Below are 23,371 nucleotides of genomic sequence, written 5' to 3'. Positions count from 1 at the left end.
GCTTTGTCTCTGTAAAACATATCATGTATATCTTAAATATAACAGCACAGCATTTTGGATTAAAACTTTATGTTTCCCTTTACTTGATATCCATTAAGTAGCTACCAAGAGCAAAACTCTCAACATAAAATATATCAGTTATACTGCGAAAGTTTGAAGAAGAGAGCTATTGTTAAAATTCAGAAGTGTCTATGAGTTAAGAAACAGTTTTCTCTTTTAAAGAAGGAAATTTTACATCAGCGTGCATTACATGAAATAGAACTTGTGCAAAGATATAGGTGTTGCTTCCTAATAAATAGCAAGAAAGTAGACAATAATGTAGAGATCAGAGAGGGTTTAAGTTTTTTGCAGAGAACTGATCGGAAGAAAAGCAGCCTAACTGTTCTCTGTTACAATAAGAGTGACTTTGTATATAAAAGTGACTTTCATTTTGCTCCATGGAAACAAAATCTTTAGATTCCATTCCCTGCTATAATAACATAAGATACATTAGCTGGGGAAGACTACTGTTCTGCGATTGTCAGACAGTTTCTTGAGAAAGTACTCTGGAGGTACTCAGATTCTCAAGAGGTAGATGAAAAGGATACAAGGATTTTTTTCCTTTCTATCACATTTCAAAAGATAAAGGTATGAAAGAAAGGGAGGGAATGAAAACAAAAAAATGAGTTTTGATTCACTTCTGTGGTGAGATTGAACTAAAGCAAACGGAGAGGGGAGGAGTTGTGAAGAGTAGTAGATGACAAAAACATTTAGTACTGGAGCTGTGCACCAAGAGTGTTTTCATAGAATCATAGAATCATGTAGGTTGGAAGAGGCCTCTGGAGGTCATCTAGCACAACCCTCTGCTCAAAGCAATTYCAGGTAGAGCAGGTTGCTCATGGCCTTGTCTAGTAAAGCTTTAAATGTCTCCAAGGATGGAGATTCCACAGGCTCTCTGAGCAACCTGTTTGTGTTTGACCCTCCTCACAGTGAAAAACTTTGCTTATACTGAACCTGAATTTCCTGCATTCCAACCTGTGTGTTTCCTCTTGTCCTTCCATTGTGCAACTCTAAGAAGTCTTGCCCCATCCTCTCTACATGCATCCATTAGGTAGTTGTAGACAGCAAGAATATCTCCCCTGAACCTTCACTTTTCCAGCCTAAACAATCCCAGTTCTCTCAGCTTGTCTTTGGGTAACACTGCCTGACCATCTTGGTGACTCTCTGCTGGACTTAATCTAGTATATCCATGTCTTTCTTGTACTGGGGAGCACAGAATTGGACACAACTCTCCAGATATGATCCCACCAATGTTGAATAGAGGTGAAGGATCACCTCTCTTGACCTGCTAGCAACACTTTTCCTAATGAAGCCCAGAGTCCTGTTGGCCTTCCCTGCCACAGGGGCATACTGCTGGCTCATGTTCATCTTTTCCACCAGGACCTCCAGGTCCTTTTCTGCAAAATTTCTTTCTAGCCAGTTGGCCCTCAGCCTGCACTGCTGGAGATTATTCTACCTTAAGTGCAGGACTTGGCATTTGTCTTTGTTGAACTTTGAGTTTCCTGTTAGCCTCTTTCTCCTGCCTGTCTTGGTCCTCTGAAAAGCAGCTCTACTCTGCTGCATGTGGACTGCTCTGCTCAATATGGTGTCATATGCAGGTTTGCTGAGAGTGTACTCCTCTTACATCATCTATTACATCATCTAACAATATTGACCCCAGAATTGAATACCACTACTAATTGGTTTCCAGTCAGACATTTTATTGCTGATCACCACTCTCACACAGTCATCAATCACCTGTGTCAAGAAAATGTCAGTGCCCTAAGAAAACACTTGGATTGCTTGCGCCCAGCCTATTTCCCTACCAGCAGATGTGGGGGCGGTTGAAATCTTCCAAGAGCACCAGGGCCTTTGATATTAAGGCTTTCTGCAGCTGTCTAAAGAAGGCTTGATGTACTGGCTAGCTGCAGCAGATGCCTCCTTCATGATCACGTGCACTGATCAGTCCTCTGATCTTTACCCATAAACTCTCAAGGGGCCCCAGTCCCAAGGTTCTCCCAGCACTCCAGCCACTCCTTTGCATTGAGCACAACCCTTCCTCCTCAGCTGTTATTCCTGAAAAGCCTGTGTCCAGCCATGGACACTACAGTCCCACAACCTATTCCACTATGTCACTGCAGTCACAGTGAGGTCACAGCTCTGCAACTTTGCATGGCCTTCTGACTTCTCCTCTTTGTTTCCCATGCCACATGTGTTTGTGTGCAGGCATTTGAGATGGGCTCCCTGCCGTGGTGCTTTCCCAGGGGAAATGCAAGAACCTACCCCATCACATTGTCCCCCAGACAGCTCCTCACTGCCTCCCCCTGCATCTTCATTTCTTTTCAGATTATGGCAACCTTTCCCTGATATACCTACTTTAGCCCTCCTCACTAGCTTAGCAAACCTTCTGCCCCACTTTGTCAGATGGATCCTGCCACTGCTCAGCAGTCTTTCCTTCTCAAAGAGGCTTTCATGGTCTAGTCAGGCCAAAGCCCTGTCTGCGACACCAACCACCCAATCAGGTGTTGGCCCACTGGCTGCATCCACTTCTCCCTCAGCCTTTCCCCCTCACTGGAAGGATTGAGACCACCACCTGGGCCTCCAGGTGGAGTAACTGTCCCTATCGCTCTCTGTCCCTTGCTCCATTACTGCTCCCAAAGCTCTGTAATGACTCTTGATGTGCCCCAGGTTGCCCCACAGTATCACTGGCACCTACCTGGATGAGCAGCAAGGGGGCCAGACTATCCTTGTCAGTTTCTCTGCAAGATCCCAGATCTGAGCGTGTGACAAGTAGCAAACCTCCCAAAGCATCAGCTCAGGTCAGCAGATGGGTGCCTCCACCTGCACAGGAGGGGGTCTCCAGTGACCATCACCTCCTTTTCTTCTCTGCAGACACTTCGTTCAGGCTGAGCAGTCTCTAGTGCCTACCCTAAATGGAGGTCCTCTTCCTCACCCACACCCAGGGCGCTATACCTTTTCCTGAAACTGCAGAACTGTAGGGAGAGAAGGAGCCCTTGCTGTGTTGCCAAAAGTCACAAGTTTCCAGCCTCCCCCACCATGGGAGTCTCCATCCACTGCTCCTTTGAGGGTAGTCCCTAGCTGCCTCTCTGTTCATGAAGGAGGGGCTAAGGTTGTTAGCTCTGTAGAGTCTCTGAAAATGTTGTCGATCTCCTGTTCATCCCCTTGGATGCTGCACAGCCTACGCAGCTCTTTCAGCTGGTGACTCAGCTGCTTGACCAGAGCACATCTCCCACAGGGGAGGCCGCTGCTGTCCCCAGCCCCAGCTTACACCCCAAGGAGGGGAAAGAGGCACTCCCAGAGCAGCAGGCACTGCCAGAGACTGGGATGGCAGCACTATCCCTCAGGAATTGTGTCTGGGTCCAGGTCTCTGATGTGGTTGTGACAGTTACTCCAGCGGGTGTTGGAGATGGTCATGACTCCATCAGTGTGCAGTTTTGAGATTTTGGATCCCTTTGCACCCCTGAGGCACTAACTGCAATGACCACTGCTGCAGCTCCATTAGCTACTTTTGTTTGCTGCACTTAATGACATGTATTTAGGAGCTCATGTTATTCTGCCTTTATGTTGATTCAGATTTAGTTGGCTGATAGCTGTGTCTTGCAAGAATCTCTTGTTAAGTAGCTGTAGGAACAATTTTGTAAATTTATTAAAATATTGCAGTGTGCATCAATGAAAATATTGTGTTCATACTGTGTTTGGATGGCTGAGCTATAAAAGAATACTGGACATATTCTACAAGAGTATATGCTGTCATGGTATCACTTTGTGTGCTGCAATTCGGTATTCTCAGTGTAGGAATATGCACATTAACTTAAAAGAAGAACTAGCTGTATGAAGACTGACAGATTTATTTTTCTCTGAATTTTGCAGCTTTGGGAAAAGTATATTCTGGAGCAGTTCATTTGAGCTTTATTATAGGGGCTCATATTATGTTTTCTAAGTCTCACTTATGGATAAATCATTGGCTTATTCAAAAGCTATTTGCTTTATTTTATTATATCATTGTGTATTTAAATCCCTCACTGTAGTAGGCAGTATACATAGACTTTCAGAAGTGTACCACGTGAGTAATATTTGCAGGAGTGAACACTGTCTTTTAATGTAGGTTATTATGCTTCTTTTTATACTTCTTCATGTGCTAAAATCAGGTGTGATCTGGAGATCCTTAAGCTACTATCAATATCATTAATATTTGAATGATTTTAGAATTTTCTTTTATATTAAAGAAGTCATATCTTTTCAGAGGTGAAGAGTATTAACTTAATTTGTCTGTTCTCTTAAGGAAAGATCATTCCTCCTACCTTTCTCTGTAACACTGTTAACTTAGTGACATTATGATGTTTGTGTTTTGTTTGACATTCTTTTCCTATTAATTGTTTGTATTCAAAATATTTTCTGACCACTACAGAGTACTGTGCTTACAGTTCCAGGGAGTTTCCCCAAAAGACTCTTATGTTACCTCTCCTGAACAGAATAGTTAATTTTAAAGCCTATCATTATAAATATATAATTAGAATATTGGAGAAGGTTTTCCATTTTGTTTTCTCATGCACATTTTTGTACTTATCAATACTGGAATCTCAGCTGATGTGGATCTAACTTCAAAGATGGCCCTACACTGAGCAGATGGTGGGACTAGATGACCCAGAGATCTCTTCCAACCTAAACTGTTTTTTGAGTCTATGATTTTATTGCCCAGTCGGTCAGGCTAGACTTCATTTTATCTAACTTCAGACATATTCAGGTGAGTATCTATGTATGAATATCTGCATCTAGTTTTCTAGTCAATGGGGAGATTCAAGGAGGTTCAGTTTTCTCAGCTGGAGTATGTAGTGCTATCTGAGGCACCCTAGCTTATGTGAAGCATCCACACTGAGCTGGCAGAAATGACGCAAGTCTTATGACAGATCTGTAGCTGAAAACCAGGTGCAATACCTTTGGGCATCTCACAGTACAGCATTAGACATCTGTGCTGAGGCAAATTAATCCCATGTTTAAGCACCAACTTATTTTAAATGTCTGCTTTAATGTGAAATGAGCCAATAATAGATGTGTACTTTTTTTCAAGTAAATGTAAAAGAGTCTTCATGACTAGCTCAGACTGTAGATGACTACACTGCAGGTCTGTAAGTTTTGGTGAGATCAATCCAGTGACATTTTCATGAACATCTTCTATAGCTTCACAGTCAGCTCAGTTTTGACTCTTCTGAATTATTTTGCGTCTATCTGAATTGATCCATCCATCCTCTGAATTATTTTGCATCCATTTTGTGTCCATCCTTAATCAAAATGATTGTAGTCACATGTACTAATTGTACAGTTAGTATTAATTTCACTAAATGCACTTTTTAGTTTAACCTCATACTAGTGATGTATAAGGGAGTAAAACTGCCTGAGAATCAAAATGCAGGAAATGTTAGTAAACGATCTAATGTGTGACATATTGGTGGATCATTATTAACATTCAGTCTAACCTCAAGAAATTATGTCTTGTGCTCCCATTGTGATTAATTATTTCACATTAGTGAATTTTAGGATCACTTACAGAAAAGAAAGAGAAAATTTTTTTGAGACCTGCAGCTTATCAAGATCGTACTGACATTCAGGCTGTGCAGACTCAGTAACCTGTAAAGACTGGCTGCAGCACATGCACATTTTTTTGAAATTCAAACTAATAATTAAATGTTAGGGTTTCAAAAGAGAAAATAATACTATTAAATTGTAAGTGTAACTATGATGCATCAGAATATGCCTTAAATATGGTACTAGAACAGTTTAATAATTTTTTTTAAACACAACAATATTGCTAGCTTAAAACACAATTTAAAAGCTTCTGTAGTTGGTTATATTTTGTGTTGTCTTCCTATCAAAGTTTCTTTCCTTTTTAACATTAAAAATGCAACAACAAAGACTCAGAGCACAACCTGTCTTTCTTCCTATCTAACTGCCATGCTACAATTTCATGTCACTTTTTGCTTCCTTTTCTGTGGTCTTGTGGAACCTAAATTCATTTGTACATACTGAATGGAAAAGCTTCAAGAAAAAAAATGCTTTGTGTTGCTACCCCATCTTCCAATCCTCCCTTCCCCTGAAGAAGTTCATAGGTTGGTGCTTAGGGTGTTGTCATTGGCAATAGAGCTGTGGGCTTTATCTCCTCTGAATTCAGAGACAGATTGTGAGTCCTAGATTAATTTTCCTCTTCAGTGTGAACAGATTGAAATTCACATTTCCTACATTCCAGAAGTATTCCTTGTATACCAAATGACAGGTCATTTGCTGTGGAGTTGCTCATTTCACACTTCTTTCTGAAGCTATGTCCAGTGCAGCAAAACAGCCATTTTAGAGATAGTGTAAAAGGAAAAGTGGCTTTGTAATTTAGTCATTAAGAGATTTAGGTAAGAATGGACATCCAGGGTTTCTGTGCAAAGGATTATTTATAAATTGTACATGAAATAGTCATTCAGTAAAATTCATAAACAGCAATGCAAACAATAGCATATATTAAAGCCTTTTCCTTTTATGGTGATTGTCTAATCACTGACAGCAGAGTCATGTGTCTAACTGTTTTCACTCTTTGGAATAATGACTGTGATGGAGTTTTTTGATTTGTTGTTTTTCTTCCCTTAGAATTTGCAATTAATCTGGTGATTAGAGTGTTAGGGAAATTAGAGTTTGAACAACATCTCCCACTTTAGGAAAAAAATAAGTATGGGGTTGGGGAAAATTACACTGAGCATGGCGTGCTCCTGCAAACAATTTCAGATTCAGCTACTAAGCATTTTCTTAGCAAATATTATTGCAAAACATTTAGATCATAATAGTCCAGTCCTTTAGGAATGACTATTTCTTTCATTTACTCTGGAAAACCATTATTAATTATGTAAATGACCCACTATATATTTTTCCTTATATTTTACCTTCTTAATATTGCTAAAAGTGATTCTGATCCCAGGTTTTCTGTGAGGCAGGAAAAATGTTACAAAATCAAAGAATCACAGAATAGCTGAGGTTGAAAGGGACCTCTGGAGATCTAGTCCCAACCCCCTGCTCAAAGCAGGAGCAACTACAGCAGGTTGCTTAGGGCTGTGTCCAGTCAGGTTTTGAATATCTCCAGTGAAGGAGACTCTACAGCCTGTCTGGGCAACCTGTTCCAGCATTCAACGACCCCCACAGTAAAAACATTTTTTCTTATGTTTAAAYGAAATTTTTTTGTGTTTCACTGTATGCCCACTGCCTCTTGTCCTGTCACTGGGCACCACTGAGAAAAGTCTGGCTCCATCTTCTTTACTCCCCCAGTCAGGTATGCACATTGAAGTTCTCTGTAGTTTGCCTGTAGTTCCCCAGATCCTCCTTCTTGAAGACAGGAGTGATGTTTGCTTCTTCCAGTCCTCAGGAATCTCCCCTGATCCACCATGATCTTTCAAGGATAATCAAGTGCCCTTGTATTGACATCAGCCAGCTCCCTTAGCACTCATGGATGCATCTCATCAGGTCCAATGGACTTGTGTGTGTCCAGTTTGTTTAAATGTTCCCTAGCTTATCCTGTCTACTGAGAGTGACTCTTCCTTGCACCAGATTTTCCCACTGGTCTCAGGGGCCTGGGATTCCTGAAGGGAAATGTTACCAGTCAAGGCCAAGGTGAAGAAGGTAACCTTTTCCATGTCCTTCGTCACCAGGTCCCCTGCCCCTTTCAGTGGACATTTTCCCTTCAGTTTTACTTGTCTGGCAAGTACAACTTAATAATATGCTGTCTTTTCTGGTGCAGCTGATGGAAACCGTTCTCTGTTAAAGTACCAAAAAATGTTTTCAGAGTTGGGAGAAGAAGGAAACACCATTGTTTTTTTCTGCTTCATTAGATTTGATTCAGAGTCTTCATATTGCATTAGATCTGTTTTTATCAAGTGTGATTTTGCTTTCAAATATTTGATGTACATTTAAAGTGATAAAAGTATACATAGACAGCAATAAAGATGATTAGGGAGATTTCTTTAGATAGGGAGAAGGCACTAACAGGATATGCTCAGGGCATCTCTGTCTCTGTATTTACATTCAGACCAAACAAGAGACATTGTCACATCATGCAGGCAGTTGCAGAATGTGTCAGTGCAATGCATTCTCTGTTAGGAAATAAACAGAATAGAAGGCACAGAAAAAAAGAAAAAAAAAAGAGAAGAGGAAGAAGAAGAAGAAGAGGAAGAAAGCAGTATAGAGGGTGAATTTTCAGTTTTTGCCTATTTTTAGTCTGTTCTGTGTTTTAATCTATTTCCTGATAATGTGTATGAAATTCATTATACTGTTTACAGCCTAAAGTTAGAATATTACCTTCTTCTCATTTAGTGTTAACTCTAAACAAAATGAGCTTTTTCATTTAAACAATTATACTTTATGAAGAATATTCTAAAATATTTTTTTAATGTGCAGTGAGTGGATGATTAAGTTTCCTTTTTATAAAAAAGTCTTGTGATAGCATAGTTTAATTTCAGATCTTGTTCCCAAAGGAAAACAACAAAGTCCTTGACTTTAATAAAGGAGATTAGGACTTCAGTTGTATTGCATTTCTTTATTTTGTTTTTCTTCAGAGGATTTTTTAGCTATGCTGAAGGGCTAGGGTGATTAAGGATACAGTTCAACCAGTATAACTTTAGGCATCTATAATGGAGCTGTCTAGAATTCTAAAGTACTTTCATGATAAATGAGGAAATGCAGGCCATTTTATGGAACAGATGACCATATGTACAAATCTAATTTAGAATAAGATGAATCATGCCCTAGAAGAGCTCATCTCCTTTTATTCACTCTAAAAGTATTCTGAGATACCTTATTTAGGGGTAGAAGTCATAATAGAAGTAGAAATATAGTTATTTCACATAAATCTTACCTCAAATAATAAAAATAATTCATATTAATTTTTAACTTGCAGTGCTAATCAGATGAGATTCACTTGTACCGTTTCTGTACTTCAAAATTGTAATAATAGAACTGTGAGTGAGAAATATAATTTAATTCAGATATATTTGCATAAGTATAATATACAAACCATATACCAATTTACAGATTATATGGTCCATCATATTCACACAACCATAAAGGTATGGGTCTTGAAGGTACTTCAGGAAAACCTCTGATTGATCCTTCTTTGAGGAAGGATAAGTATACTTGGCTTATGTTTGTTTAACTCTCTCTTAAAAATCTCCAGGGAGGGAGATCTCAAAACCTTTCATGGTTGCGTGTTCCAGTGCTTCACAGTCCTTGCATTTAGAAAATATTTTGCTTTTTTTTTTTCTTAATATATTAGTAACATAATTCTTTACTGCTGCAGATATTTGTTTTCTTTATCTTGATCCCAAATGACCACAGAGAACAATTGTGTCACTAACTTCCTCCTAACATTTTCTATATTGAGAGAGTCTGTCTAGATCTTCTCATAATCTTTTAGGTATGTTTTCTTCATCATCTACCCAAGTAATCTTGTTGCTGTCCTCCACACCTCTAATATCTTTCTTAAGAGTTAGTGCCTGAAAGTCAGCATAATAAGATATCTTCCTTCCAATTAGGGAAATTGGGCAGGAAAGGAGAAGAAAGAACTGTTTTATTATGAATTTAAGAACCTGTTTTTACATTAATATAAAATACACTTTATTACAGCTGCAGCTTCACCAACATCTGATAGAAGGAAACCATTACTAGTTTTGCCTGACATGCAACAATCATATTAGCCCATCGCAGAATGAGATTTACCTTTTTTGTAATAGGTTCAAAACCACTTTTCAGTCCTCTATAACCTCCATATTCTTCTCCGCAACATTGATGCCTTGCCTGTTACTCCTCATTTTGTAGCTGTGTATTGGATTTCTCCTCTGAAGTACATAATTGAATGTAATCCTATTGATTTTGGGCTAGTTGACCAAAATCTTGATATAATTCTGATGTCATCTCTTAAAGTGTTTTTAACCTCCCCAATTTTGGGGTCATGCACAGATTTCATAAGTGCAATTTCTGTCTAATCATCTAAGTAAATAATTACAATGTTGAATAGTGCCAAGCTCAAGAAAGCTGTCTGCAGGACCGCAACTGAAATACATTACCAATTAGCAAATTATATTTAATCTCTTATGTTGGTAATAATTTCCTGTAATACTTATGCAGAAGTAAGGTGTTTTATACTAAGATAACATCTTCATCAGAGGGCAGCTGGGTAGGAAAGGAGGATAAAGGAAAGCTTTATTAGGAATTTGAAAACCTAATTTTATATCCATGCAAAATTGTGGCCTACCCAAGCCCAAATTTAGAGAAAGCTATCAAGCGACTGGGGGAGCAGGGAAGGGAGTGGGAGTTTCTTGTTGTTTTCAGCTTGAATGTGGATTTTAAAAAGGGAACTAAGTGAAGGAAAGTTAGTTAGAATTGTCTTCATGGTAGGTATAAGCAAAAGCAAACTTTGTATTTGAACTCTTCTTGCCTAAGTCCTACATACAGCATATAGACCTGTCTTGTCCAGAAGCAAGATCACTGTTAAAGAGACATATTTTGCTGAATTGTCCAACATAGTCATCTGTGCCTGAGATGGGTATTTTAAATCTTGTCTAGGAAAGCATAATAGCCTTATGGTCATAGTAGTTACTGTAACAGATATGATAATGTATATCTATCCTATCTATCAAATGAATTTATTATCTGTATCAGTGATCTGATTCTTGATGATCTACTGTGTTTAGAAGAAACCACTGAATTTATGTTTAGGAAAAAAATTTCTTTCCATGAAAAATAGAGAAAGCTTTGGACTTGCATTGTTTTTTATTTGCTGTTCAAGAGTTAGTCTCTACATATATCATTAAAAACACTTATCTAACTGTATATTTATGTATTTCCAAATATGTTTAGACATGACAAAACATAAATCTTTGTACAGCAAAGATAAAAGTTAGGTTGCAGATGCAAAACACTAAGTGGTCCAAAGAAATGGAGAGCTTATTTTCTAAAAGGAAGGAAATGTCCTTAACATAAAGCAGAAGATGGAATTTCAGTACCTATCCTTTCCAAATAAAAGAGGAAAAGTTTTATAGTAGTGGGTGGTTAAATCAGTGACAGACTGAAAAAAGACTAAAATAATATTAGGATCTATGATGCTGCAAAATCACAATCTAATACACTGCTGTCAAGAGTAAGCTTGCTAAATATATAATACACATACCTTTTTTTGCTGATACATCTGTAACCTCATACAATTATAAAGAAGACAGGGGACAGATTTTTTTTTTTTTTGATTGTTAGCCTTTAACAAAGCTGTGTCATCATGCAACATGTCAAGAATCCTGCAAAATATGAAGTATATTTTTCAGTGAAGATTTCTTAAGATTCATTAAATAATACTTACCTTAATAACCTCTGAAGGAAAGGTGGCATCCTGTATAAATCCTGAAAATGTGAGAGGATTTGAAAATGAAGAAAATGAGCCCTAGTTCATCTCTGGGCTCATCAGTCAGCTCATTTGTGCATCTCCTGGATTGTGCTGAAATTTGTTAATGTGCTTTTAGTTTTAACGTGGTCTACTGCTCAGAAGAATATATTCCGAAGCATGAAATTACTCTTTTCTGGTTTTTGCTCTTCAAGCTCTGTTCATAACGGAAGCAGGATAAATATAGAAACCTAGAGAGTATTGCTAAAGCCAAAGCCTGACATGCTCACAGCGTTTTCCTTCTAATGAAAATTAAAGTTCATTGAGAATAAGTTTGGATTTTTGTGTATGTGTGTGTGTTTTACAAATCAGTCTCTTTAGTAACATTCCACTCTTAACAGCATGTGGGGAAAGTCTTAGCTGAGAGAGAATCCTGCCTGTCTTTAGCCCGAGTTACCCTGTTTAAAATACAATAGTTCTTTGACAAAAGGACTATACAACAACGAAAGGTATGGTATCTTGCATAACAAGAGGTTTTTGCCTTGGCATCAGTAAGCACCTCCCCCCCCCCCCGCCCTTTTCSCCTTCCCCTCCACACACACATCAGTTAAGAATAAGGTTTAGCAGCAGAAAAAAATGTTTCAGACTGCAGGGAGAACAGTAAAGACAGCCTACTTGTGCTGTGCCTGTACTTTAGGTTACCTTGTTCTTGTTCTTGTTGTTCTTGTTGTATCAAGGCAGGACAAAATGTTGCTAAGTGCAGTTCAAAAGAAAATAAATTCAGAAGCTGTTCACGTAAAAATAACTCAAGAAAGCCTGATGTTTATATTATCAAAAAATATATCTAATGTTCTTCATTCTCAAGTCACGCTGAAGGCACTGTTACTTCCAGATAAACCTCACATTGAAAATAGAACACTTTAGTTTGTTTTTTTTCACATGAATGCAARCTGAATGCTAAAAATGTGTATTTATACATCCAGATGGGTAGGAAAATGTATAGGTACTGAAGGAGCGAAGAGGAAATTCCGTTACAAAATAAACATCTAAAGTGAGTGAGGTCAATATTTAGATGATTAACTGCTTTGATTACTCAAGGTGATCAAAAAAATTATTTTCCTAAGGGGAAAAATTGTAAAAATAAACCCTCCAAACAAACAAACAAACAAATGTGTTTTCCTTTTTCCTCTAAAACAAATACATTTCACTGAAAAAATGAAATTCTCAGTTTTTTTTTTTTCATTTGCTTGGTGACCATAATCCATTTTTTACAAAAGAATTTTCAGTAAGCATGCCTAATACGTCAAACAAGCCATATTTTCCTTGAAACAAATTCTTAAAGGGTAAAGTATTAAGAAGCTCGTCTGTTATTCTAAAATATCAAGTACTATCACTGAACTTCACTGATGTCAATTTTATCTATGTCAATACAGTCATGTAGGCACTTAAATATGAGCATAAGAATGTAACTTCAGGAACTCATTTTAAAATACTTTTGTGTCTTCAAATCAGTTTGGCTTGGTTCTAAAATTGTGAATTGAAAAGTACCTATCGAAGTAGATAGATTATAAATATAAATAAATTTCTATATAAATAAAATAGTAACATAAATTACGGGAACATATACATTTATTATATATCTAAATATATACATTTATTATCAAGTTCAGTCTTGTAATGTTGTGCTAATAATCTTCTCATTGTTTCTGGGTAATGGAAGAGAATGTATGTACACTGCCAACAATATGAGGAGCTCATGACCACAGCCCCTTCAGGGGTGTCCCTGCTCTGGTGTGGGTCATCCCTGCAGAGCCTTTATGGACTTCATGGAGTGACTGCCACTGAGGAGTGTTTCTCTCCAGCCCCTAACAGCTGCCAGTTTCTTTCTTATATGTTTGAGCAGGGGTGCTCAGTGGATAAAATTTTAGTGCATGTTGGTTAAATTTGGTGCGCAATGAATTTTTTCCACTCTTATTTCCATTTTCGTCAAGGCGTGCGAACCAGTTTCAACTGGCATGCTATGGTTGATGACCTTCCCTCTATCCCCAAAAGATCACCATTGCAGCCTACTGCTGGTTACAAACTTCTAATGTATGCCTACTACAAACTGCATCTCCTGTCCCTGTGAAACACATATTTAAGACTAAATTATAAGGGTTAGCATAGTAAGAGTTTGAACATCTCTCTTACAATTGTTAGCAAACAAGGGCTGTGAATCATTTAGAAGTGTTATTCTTAACATGATTATTTTAACATGAATATTGTTTTCTCTTGAAAAAATCATTTCATCTTGGTATTTCCACCTACTCCATTACTTCAGTTATTTTTGATTCATATTGAAGTGCTGGTTATAGGAGTGATTTTGTGTTAATATGATTACTGTCATGAAAGGAGTGATGCACTTCACTCCTAAGAGGGAAGCAGCACTACGTTTATTGCAGTAAGACAGCGACTTAACAAAGTTCAATCGTAAATAAGAACGATTTAATGAGGTTCGATTGGCAAGGTTCACTCAGTTATTTACTGCATGAAGGACAGGGTCAGATGCATGTGCATCGGAGACCTTCCCGTTGAGTCACGAGGTTCAGACCGGACCCCCTTGCTTTCTGAACTTTGGAGAGGCTAGGTGCGGCTGGATCCAGTCCTAGTCCCAGACTTGGTCAACGGTTTATGTCTAAGGGATTATGTGCGCAATTAGTCAGAGATATAACTCAGCAAAGTTTCACGAAGTTCGCCAAAGTTCAGCATGCTATTAATCACTTACTGAGGATCTGTCGTGGGTAAGGAATCTCTCGGCCTCGAGGAGTAACCTTGAGAGGTGTCCCTGCTCAAGAGGAGGTTCTGCAGTGCAGCCCGCTGCCATGCAGGAGAGCTCAATGGGCTCTGGGCTGCCCCCTATTTATGGGGGGGGAGATGATTGACTCATAGTCATATTTGCATACTAGACGGGCCTTAGTTGGCGCATGCTCAACTAGCCCCTACATACGTGCTGTTTACAGGGAGGTCAGGTTGAGGGGGAGAGAGCACATCAGTGGGGGGGAAGGAGCACACCGTCACAATTACTGATGAGGGGGACTTCATATTTCTTTTTTGTCCTGACAGTATTTTTCTCCCAAAGTTTGGTATTATACAAGTGAACAAACAACAAACAAGAAATGATATATGAATTATATTGGTGATTTTAATTTTTTTTTTTGGTGGTTTCAGAGACTTTATAGGATATTGGTCTATAATCACAGATTCTCCAACAATGCTACATAATTTAGATTCTTGACAGTGAATCTGAAATGTAATTTAAGTTATTTCTGCATTCATTTTTGAGGTTAAATTTTGGAGTCGTTATTTGTTCTGTTGGCATTCACTTCAGAATTGTTAGCTAATCAGTTTTCTTTGAAGTTAGTTTAACCTTGACTGTTCAGAATTCAATCATGTCACCAGTTTGGTTTTCTTGATTAGCTGTTCTTCATGCTATGGAGATGTACGGGTTTGTGACTAAAATAGTGACCAAGAGTATGAAAAGAAAAAATCCCTTATATTTCAATTATTGCTAGAGCAGTTGAATTATCGATGAAACGAACAAAGTAAGGGTTTCAGACCTGTCATGTATATTTGTGCTCATACTCTCACAAGCAATCACCCATATCGGCTAGTGAAAAGAATTAATTATGCTGATAATAAATATGTTGATGATAATCACTATTTCTGGGAGAGTCTCCAAAATGTGATCCTTTACTCTATGCTGTGTAGTCATCTCAAGTTTATTTTATATAATTGGATGCTGTCAGATAAGCAAATTATAACACCAATTAGGGATTGAACAGTCAATGTTAATCTATGTTGCTAGTCACCCAGGTACCAAAGCATTATTGTGGCCATATCCATTACTATAGGTAAGAAAGATCCAAATGTGTTTCAGATTTCTACTATTTCTTTTCTGATAACTATATATTGTAAATACTGTATCTTTTAAAATCATTTTTATTGACTTCAGTATATCTAACTAAAGTATAGAACGCTAGGAATCAACTTAGCTCAGCAAAGAATTTAACTCAGGTAGCCATTTCCAGAAATGGAATCCCTAGTGCTGAATAAAGCACCTTAATACCCCGTAATTTAAAGGTATCTAGGTTATGACTCTCAAAGTCAATGTATTCGGTGTGCCCGAAATGCTGTCTCTTGCCTGAGTGCTTATCTGGCAGCTAAACAACTTTGTGAAACTGGGCTTCAGAGTGTAAATTCTCCCACCTCCATATAGGCATCTGTACTGGTATGTTTATTGGTGTTAGAACACAGAAGGGCAACCTACTTGCACAGCGGTTACAATAGTTGCCCAAAAAATGGTTGGTGAGACTTGGGCTGTGTGTTCTTCTCACTGAGGACATTTGCATCCCTCTCCCACACCAGGAGAATGTGGCAGCTGTAAGCTATGGAGTATCCTGGATGGGTTGTCCCTTGTCCAGTGTGTAGTTAGGACTGCAGAAAGAAAAAGAGTACCATTACACTCAAAATGTTGTTATGAGTCAAAGGGTACATGACATAAATATGGAGCTATAAATTATTGTTAGCCCATTTTTTTAACAGTCTATGTTCCAAACTAAGTAATTAATTCAGAACAGCTTAATGAGTAAGTTTAAATTGTTGCCTTCCTAATAACTACTCAGTTTCTTTGGTGTGCTCAGCTTACCAGTGTCCCTCTGGGTTTTCAGACTGCCTGAGAACAAGAAAGAGGAGTTTCCAGTGAGCCACCCATGCTGGGAGGAGAGTGACATTCGAGGTGAGAAGGTCCTTTCCTCCTCCATCCTAAGACCCTGCACTGGTGCCAGGGCCATGGGGCCACCGGCAGCCCTGCAATGGGGATGGCAGCGGGCAGAGGGACAGCGTGCATGGGAAAACTGAGCCTGTTGATTAGGATTTTTGTAGGCACCAGGACATCCGCTGTTCAGATTCTTCCAGGATTGTTTTTGCATTTCATTCCAGACATCACAGGATAAAAATAGAAACAGTTACGCAAACTGGGATCATGGTCATGGATCCCAACTCTTTAATGAATTCCTTTTTGGTTACAATCAGGCTTTATCTTGCCTGGGAACATAAATAACCTTGGAAATGTTATATTAATAGGTGTTTCCTGGTATTTAAGACACTTTTCTGAGAAAGGCAATTTTATATTTTCTTATGCACAAGTGAAACTGGAATCCACATTTTCAGAATAAGCTTTTAAATGATTAGCACATCCACCATTTTTCCAACTCATGTGACCTCTTTTAAGTAACTTTGGCAAACTTAGTGTCTGGATCCCAAGTAGCCTTAATCAGGGTGTATATCGTGATATTCAATTCTTCAAAGACAGCGATTCTTGTCAGAATTCATATTGCACAAATGAGACGGAAGATTTTTTTTTTTTTGACAGATATCTGAGTTTCCTGAAGACTTAAGTGGATTTGATTTGGCTTTTCTAGATTACGCTTCTGAAAGTAGACTCTAAATCGCACATGGGGCATCTAAATAATTTTTGGGGAATTTTCTGCTGCTATCTATCACTGTATCCTAAATATTACTTATTCGTTATTATTACAGCTTAATCTTTCATATCTGTGTGATTGCTTGTCAGTTATCATTAACATAATTGATGCATTTTTTACTGTAACTTCTAAAACTATTTTTTACAGTTGTTGGTTTTCATGTAATTCATTATTCTATTATTTTGATTAGAGTTCATATGATTCATAAATGTTTTTAAAGGAACAATGAGGCTATTGAAATTTCCCCTCTAGCAAAGCAAAATTCATTGCAGGCTAACAGGCTTCCTCATTTCAAGGCTGATCTTGAAATTGCATGAGCTCATGAATTATAAAACAAAATCTMATTAATCTTAATAGTCTTGATTTTCCCCATGATTTGGGAAGTGATGAATCTGTTCAACTACCTCATTCCACATAAATATGTGATAATGAAAATACATACAGATCATTTACATCTTGGTGGGTCACAGCTGGAAGTCCTGTGCATTGATTTCCACAAAGGACCTTTAAGTATTGTATGCTGTAAAACTGATACAATACATCTGTTCCAAAATTTTAACTTGAGAAACATTTTCCTCCCTAATCTAATCATTCATACTGATTTGAGAGAACATCAGTTTTAATGTTGTTTTTATTTTCTTGTATTACCTCAAATTGCAAAATGAGCCCAGTATTTTATTTTCTTCCTTTCATGCAAAAGATAGGACACTTATATGTATATTTAGGTATCTGTCTGCTACTCCCAACTTCTCCTTGTTTGCTGTGTAGGCATTTAGAAGCCTAACTGTTCTGGATCTGAGCCCCAGGGGCCAATTATTATTATTATTGCAATTTTTATAGCAAGTTTTCCTACATGTTGTATGTATAATACCAGTGGTACTAGAACAACCTCAGAGTGATCTATAGCAGAGTCAGGAGTTGACTTTCCTGTTGGGTCAGGCAGGCAGTGCCAGAAGACAGCTCCTGTGATTCAAAATGTGCAGTCAGAGTCAAAACTGGCTTCAGGCTTTCATCACTTTCTGCCCACAGGCAGAGCTGTGAGCTAGCTTTTGACTCCTGCAGCACTTTGCATGCCTGAAAATAGACCCAGGAACTGACTCCAACTGTTGTACGTGCCATGCCTGTGCTTCAGCAGAGTCAAACGTTGGTGTCCATCTATTGCCAAACAGGAACAGAAAGCTTTCCTTAAAGCTACCATTGCAGATGTTTCTCTGAAGCCTGAATTGTGGAATCAGTGTGGCAGAAGTCTGCAGCAGAGTGAAAGAGGTAACCAAGTGTTAGGTAGATGGGGTTGGGTAAGAACTGAGATGCTACTTAATGGAGACAGAGTTGACAGTTAAAAGATGAAGGAAAGTGAAGCCATATCTTGAGTCATTTTGAAGGGATGAAGGTTTGTTGTTGGTTATGACATATACTGTGACATAGAAATGTGTGCTTCTGCCATTGGTACAAGTGGTGGTACTTGTATGTGCTGCCGCATGTCACTGACAGTCCCCAAATAAACTGTGCTTGGGAACTTGATTTTCTGGTAACTTCCATTACCAGTATAGTTTGTTCTGGCTCTTTAAGACGGACTCCAGGTTCAAAATGCAAGAATGGAGCAATGTATAGGTGCCAGGGAATTGTGAATAAAGTATTTCCTTTTACTCAGGAGAGGAAGCCTGGAGAGAAGGAGATCTATCTTCTGTCTTTCAAGGGCCTTTAATAGACTCCTTCAGGAAGTAATCCTAGGAAGAATTGTTTCAATGTTAAACGACTGGAAAAAACAGGCAGTAGAAGGTGTGGCTGTTGATAGCAAGAAGCTGGAAAAAAAAGAAATCCCAAGTAAAACAAAGGAACAAAGAAAGAGTCTGCATTTCTTTAACTGATCATGGGTGAGTTTATAACCTTGGGGTTTCCAGGGCCAAGCCTGTGCCCCATCTCTCACCATCCCGGGCTTGTGCTCCTCTACACCACACCCTGTGTCTCCACATCTCAAGGCCTCTGCTATCATACCAGGCCTGTACTTCACTACACTATATCATTGTGTTAGAGTTGTAAATATCTCATTCTACACAGAATAACTGTCTGTTACTGTTGTCTATATAACTATGGTCATACTATACAAAGATAAAAGTAAAACAAGTTAGTCTTAGACACCTGGTCGATTAGCAAAATTGCTGTCACAGCTAAGCAAAGTAAAATAGAGCTGCAGTCAGGTCAGGAAAAGCTCAGACAATGCAAGTCTGACAAGCCTTAGTCCTGAGGCCTTGCAAATTCAATACAAAGCTTATGGCCTGTAACTAGCAATGACAATACTGTATTACAGGTCTTCATGGTTACAGATCATATCAGGTTTTAGGCATAAATACATTAAGCAAACTTTCTCGTATAATTTTCTTTCCCAAGGAAATAATTTCTACTGAAAAATGTGGCTAATATAGACCATCAGTGGCTGGAATGCATGCTGAGAGAGGAACTGTATTAAGATTTTAAGGGAGGTGGATTTAACAGGACTCTTGTTATTGAAAGGAGGAGTGTTGCTCTTGCTATAATGACTGCTGAACAAAAAAACAATAGCAAAGCTTTTCAATTTCTAAAGAGAAGAGAGGACAAGCTCTCACCCATGACTATATAGAATTTTTGTTTCTTATAATAAAAATGAATGGTGAGAATATACTGCAAATTTTGTGCATATTCAGAAAAGCATATCTCTTCTTTTGTTTCAGGGGCATGTGTAGGTCTGGTCTGCCTTTGTCTAATTTGCATTACAGATTTGAAAGTCTTTCATAGTACAGTGACTCTCCTCAGTTCAATGGAATGATACATTAATATGTTGAAGCTCTGTTCATTCAAGATTAGAGCATGATAATGTTCTCAAATAGTGCATTTCTGATAACTCTACTGCTAAGTACTGAAAAGTCATAAGAATAACCTAACTATACATTAGAGTCTCTGTTTTGAATCAGAACTCAGAAGGCTTTAGATGGAATTTACTTTTATCCAGAGGGCCAGCACTACTCCAATCTTCCCTTAGGCTGTCATTATTCAAGAGAGGGGAGGAACTGTGCAACTCTATTCATTGCACATCCTTGGTAATGCAAAAATGGAAGAACTATGTTTTATGCTGATTTACTTTGGATGTATCTGGACTGGTATATCTGTTTCTACAAATGTTGTATGAAAGAATATTAGTAGGAGATCCATTACTGGATTTGTCCATTTAAATTTCCCTGTCCAAACCCATTGTTGCATAATTTTTAATTGCATTTCAACTTTTGGGTTGTTTGGGTTTTTTTCTAACATTCTGCAGGAACATTATTGTAATTCCCAGTGAATCCCTTTAAATAACAGAATTCAGTTGTCTTCCCTAGCACGTTAGGGTCTTTTCACTGTGAGGTGCCATAAGCATTAGAGGATTGTTCAGAGTGCTTTACAGAATTGAGTATTGGGTTAGATTCAGTAGAAGGTAAAGGCATTTTTATCCGCCATTCTAATTATAAGCAAAAAAAATAACTCCCTCCCATCCTCAAATAAATATCATTCAAATGCTGCTTGATCTTAGAGGTACCCTGACTCAGTATCTCAGTTTGATTTTATGTTTATTCCAGAATTGCCAGTGTTGCTTGTGCACATACCCAGAATTGCCTAACTCTCAGTGATTCAGTAATCTCTTCTTGCCTGAAGTTATGAATTCTGTAAGGCCCTATCCAGTCAGCATTTTCCAAGCATTTTTAAAATCCGCATTCTGTTTAAGGCTCACTACAAGCTTCAGTTGTTACCACTTTATTTAYAGATTTGGGAGATATTGGTGCTATAATCCAGCATTTTTGTGTCTAAGAATTGGAAGACTCACCTAGCAGGTATACAACTTCATTTCAATTTCCTCCTCATGAGTGAAAAGCCATAGCTCCCAATTTCCCTGAGAGTTTCCTAATTCATCAAGGTGTAGGCTTGTCCAGATAAAAGATGGGGGATCTTCTTCAACTACTCTCTTGCTGCTCAGTGATACAGCTCCAGAAAATGCAGAAGTCACCAGATGAAATGAAAGATGCAGATAAGGGCATGTGAAGTAACTTRTGGTGGGGTCATTCAGTTGAGAACAAGGAGTTCTGGTTTCTTCCTGCTGGTATTTTTGTGTAATATCTACTGACAGCTTAATGTAATTACAAAACCAAGTTCAGAAGTCTGCTACTGACATCTAGTGCAAACTGCATGACATCATAATGGTTGCTTATGGCATAAGAGAAGTAGGATATACAATAGAGAATGGTATTAGTTCTCTGTGAAAGGCAGGAGCCTGTGCTTTAGTCATTTTTAAACGGGAGAGCAGTGCCTTTCTATAGCTACAGCTTCCTCTGGAGGAGGAACCACAAGTCAGAGGAGAAGCAAGGGAGGGTGCAAAAATGAAATACAAGGGAGGGGAAGGTTTAGGGGACATAATGAATTCCATTAAAAGTAGTGGAACAAAACAGATCAAAAGGTACCAAGAGAGGTCATTCTTTTGGTAGAACAGGATTTTCGTAGAATAGAATTCTAATTGGAGAGTACCGAGGAGGCAGGTCACAAAGGAGTTCTGAGAAACTGTAACATACAATCCTTTCACCAAGTTTAGAGGTTAAAAGTGAAAGTGAGATGGGTAAAAAGATGAGATTCAAGAGAGATTCTCTTAGAAAGACTGTTAGACTTCTGTGCTTCTATGAAGAGGAGAAAGAATTTGAATAAAATGGCAAATGTTAAAGGAAGCTGGTGGGGCAATGAAAATGGATCATGCTACACTGTAAAAGGATAAAATTAAGTTAATTGAAACAGTGATGAAAGAATAAAAAAAATGAGAGGTAGTAGTAACAGAAGATGTGGAACTGAAAGAAAGGAAGGGGAGAGGAATTCACATAGAATCTTGTTTTATTACAATTCTTGATTATAGAGAGATCTCTTTCCTAATTTCATGCTGTAAAATTCATGTAACTTCACTGAATCTTAGTGAATTAGAATAACTTCACCAAAGTAATTCAAAATCAGTTCCATGCTTGTAAAGAGGAGAAAATTTAACATGTTAAGGGCAAAACCCATTTTATTAGTCCTATACTATACTATGTATGCACACTATGTATCACATAATGTAATACATATACACACTGAAAGTATGCATTAGGTAGTAGATACACTATTTATATGCTATATGTGTATATATATATATAGTTTATGTGTGTGTGTATACATTATATAAATTAGTGTACATAGAAAGAGAGCATACTTAGGCTATAGTCAGTTCCAAATTTGCTTTTGTTTTCTCCTCCTCTGCTATTAGTCCTGAGTAAATACATGGCAAATATTGTTCAACTACAATTATGGAAGAGTGAAGAGAGTACATCAGTCTAGAGAAGGAGGATAATCTCACCTTAAAAAAAGGGGGAGAGGGAGGAGGGAGGAAAGGGGAAATTTCTAACTACTTTTACTCCTACTTGTACTGAAACTTCTTTCTGTGCACCAAATGAGTAGTATGTGTTCTATTTTAAATGAGCAAGAAATGTACTACTTGCTTGCTTGCTTGCCCATGGTGCCAGATGCTTGATTTAGTTAAAGGACATTACTCTTTCTTCAGGAGTGATCTCACCAACAGTTAGCAAAGTGTCACATGCAGTTATATTTGCAATTGAAATAAAACAGGTAAAAAAAAACAGAAAATAAAACAGATAGATACAGAAACCATTTATATTATTTTGTGAATGTTTTCAGTGCTGTTTGTAAATCCCATCTTCTGTACATCACTAGTACTTGCGGATGCATCTACATGGAATTTAGTGGATTGGAGAGTGACCTCGAGGCTAAAATAGTTGCTTCAGTTACTTGGTGCTACAGTGCTAGATCTAGGGGGATCTTCTGTTGTCTTTGCAGAGCTCCAGGGCCCTTCCTGAAACAGATCTGACATGACCCTCAAAAAAAGCAGATAGATGAAGTAATTGTCCGAAGTCACTCCTGATGAGCTCTGCAAAGGCACTTAGGAGCTTCTGGTTCCTCATCTTAGGAGAAGCCTGCAGCTCATGGCTCAAGCAGTATTAATGTCACCATTGTCTCTAAGAGCAAGTCTCTGCTCTAGAAATTCCAGGCAGTTTTTAACCTCTCCCATTTCCCAATCAAGTAAATAAGTCATTCAATAGTTATTACTGTAACTACCACAGTTAATATTAATAACTTCTAATTGTTAGATCTATCTATTCCATCTTATTATATATAATCACTATAGCTATTTTTGTCAGAGTAACCTTTCTCATGCAGAGAGTACAGCAGAGAAGTAGAGAACACTCTCTTATTTTTGTTGTTTTTAAACAGCTTTCAGAGAAATGTTTGCCCTCCTCCCATTTCTTCCTCCCAGCATGAAAGCAAATTCCTTAAAATTGAGATCAAATTATCTGATTTTGTGTGTATGCTTTTCAAC

This window comes from Apteryx rowi, unplaced genomic scaffold, assembly GCF_003343035.1.
Source record: "Apteryx rowi isolate R43461 unplaced genomic scaffold, aptRow1 scaffold_732, whole genome shotgun sequence".
Lineage (NCBI taxonomy): Eukaryota > Metazoa > Chordata > Aves > Apterygiformes > Apterygidae > Apteryx > Apteryx rowi.
The sequence above is the reverse complement of the archived record's forward strand: the minus strand, read 5'-3'. Positions refer to the sequence as shown.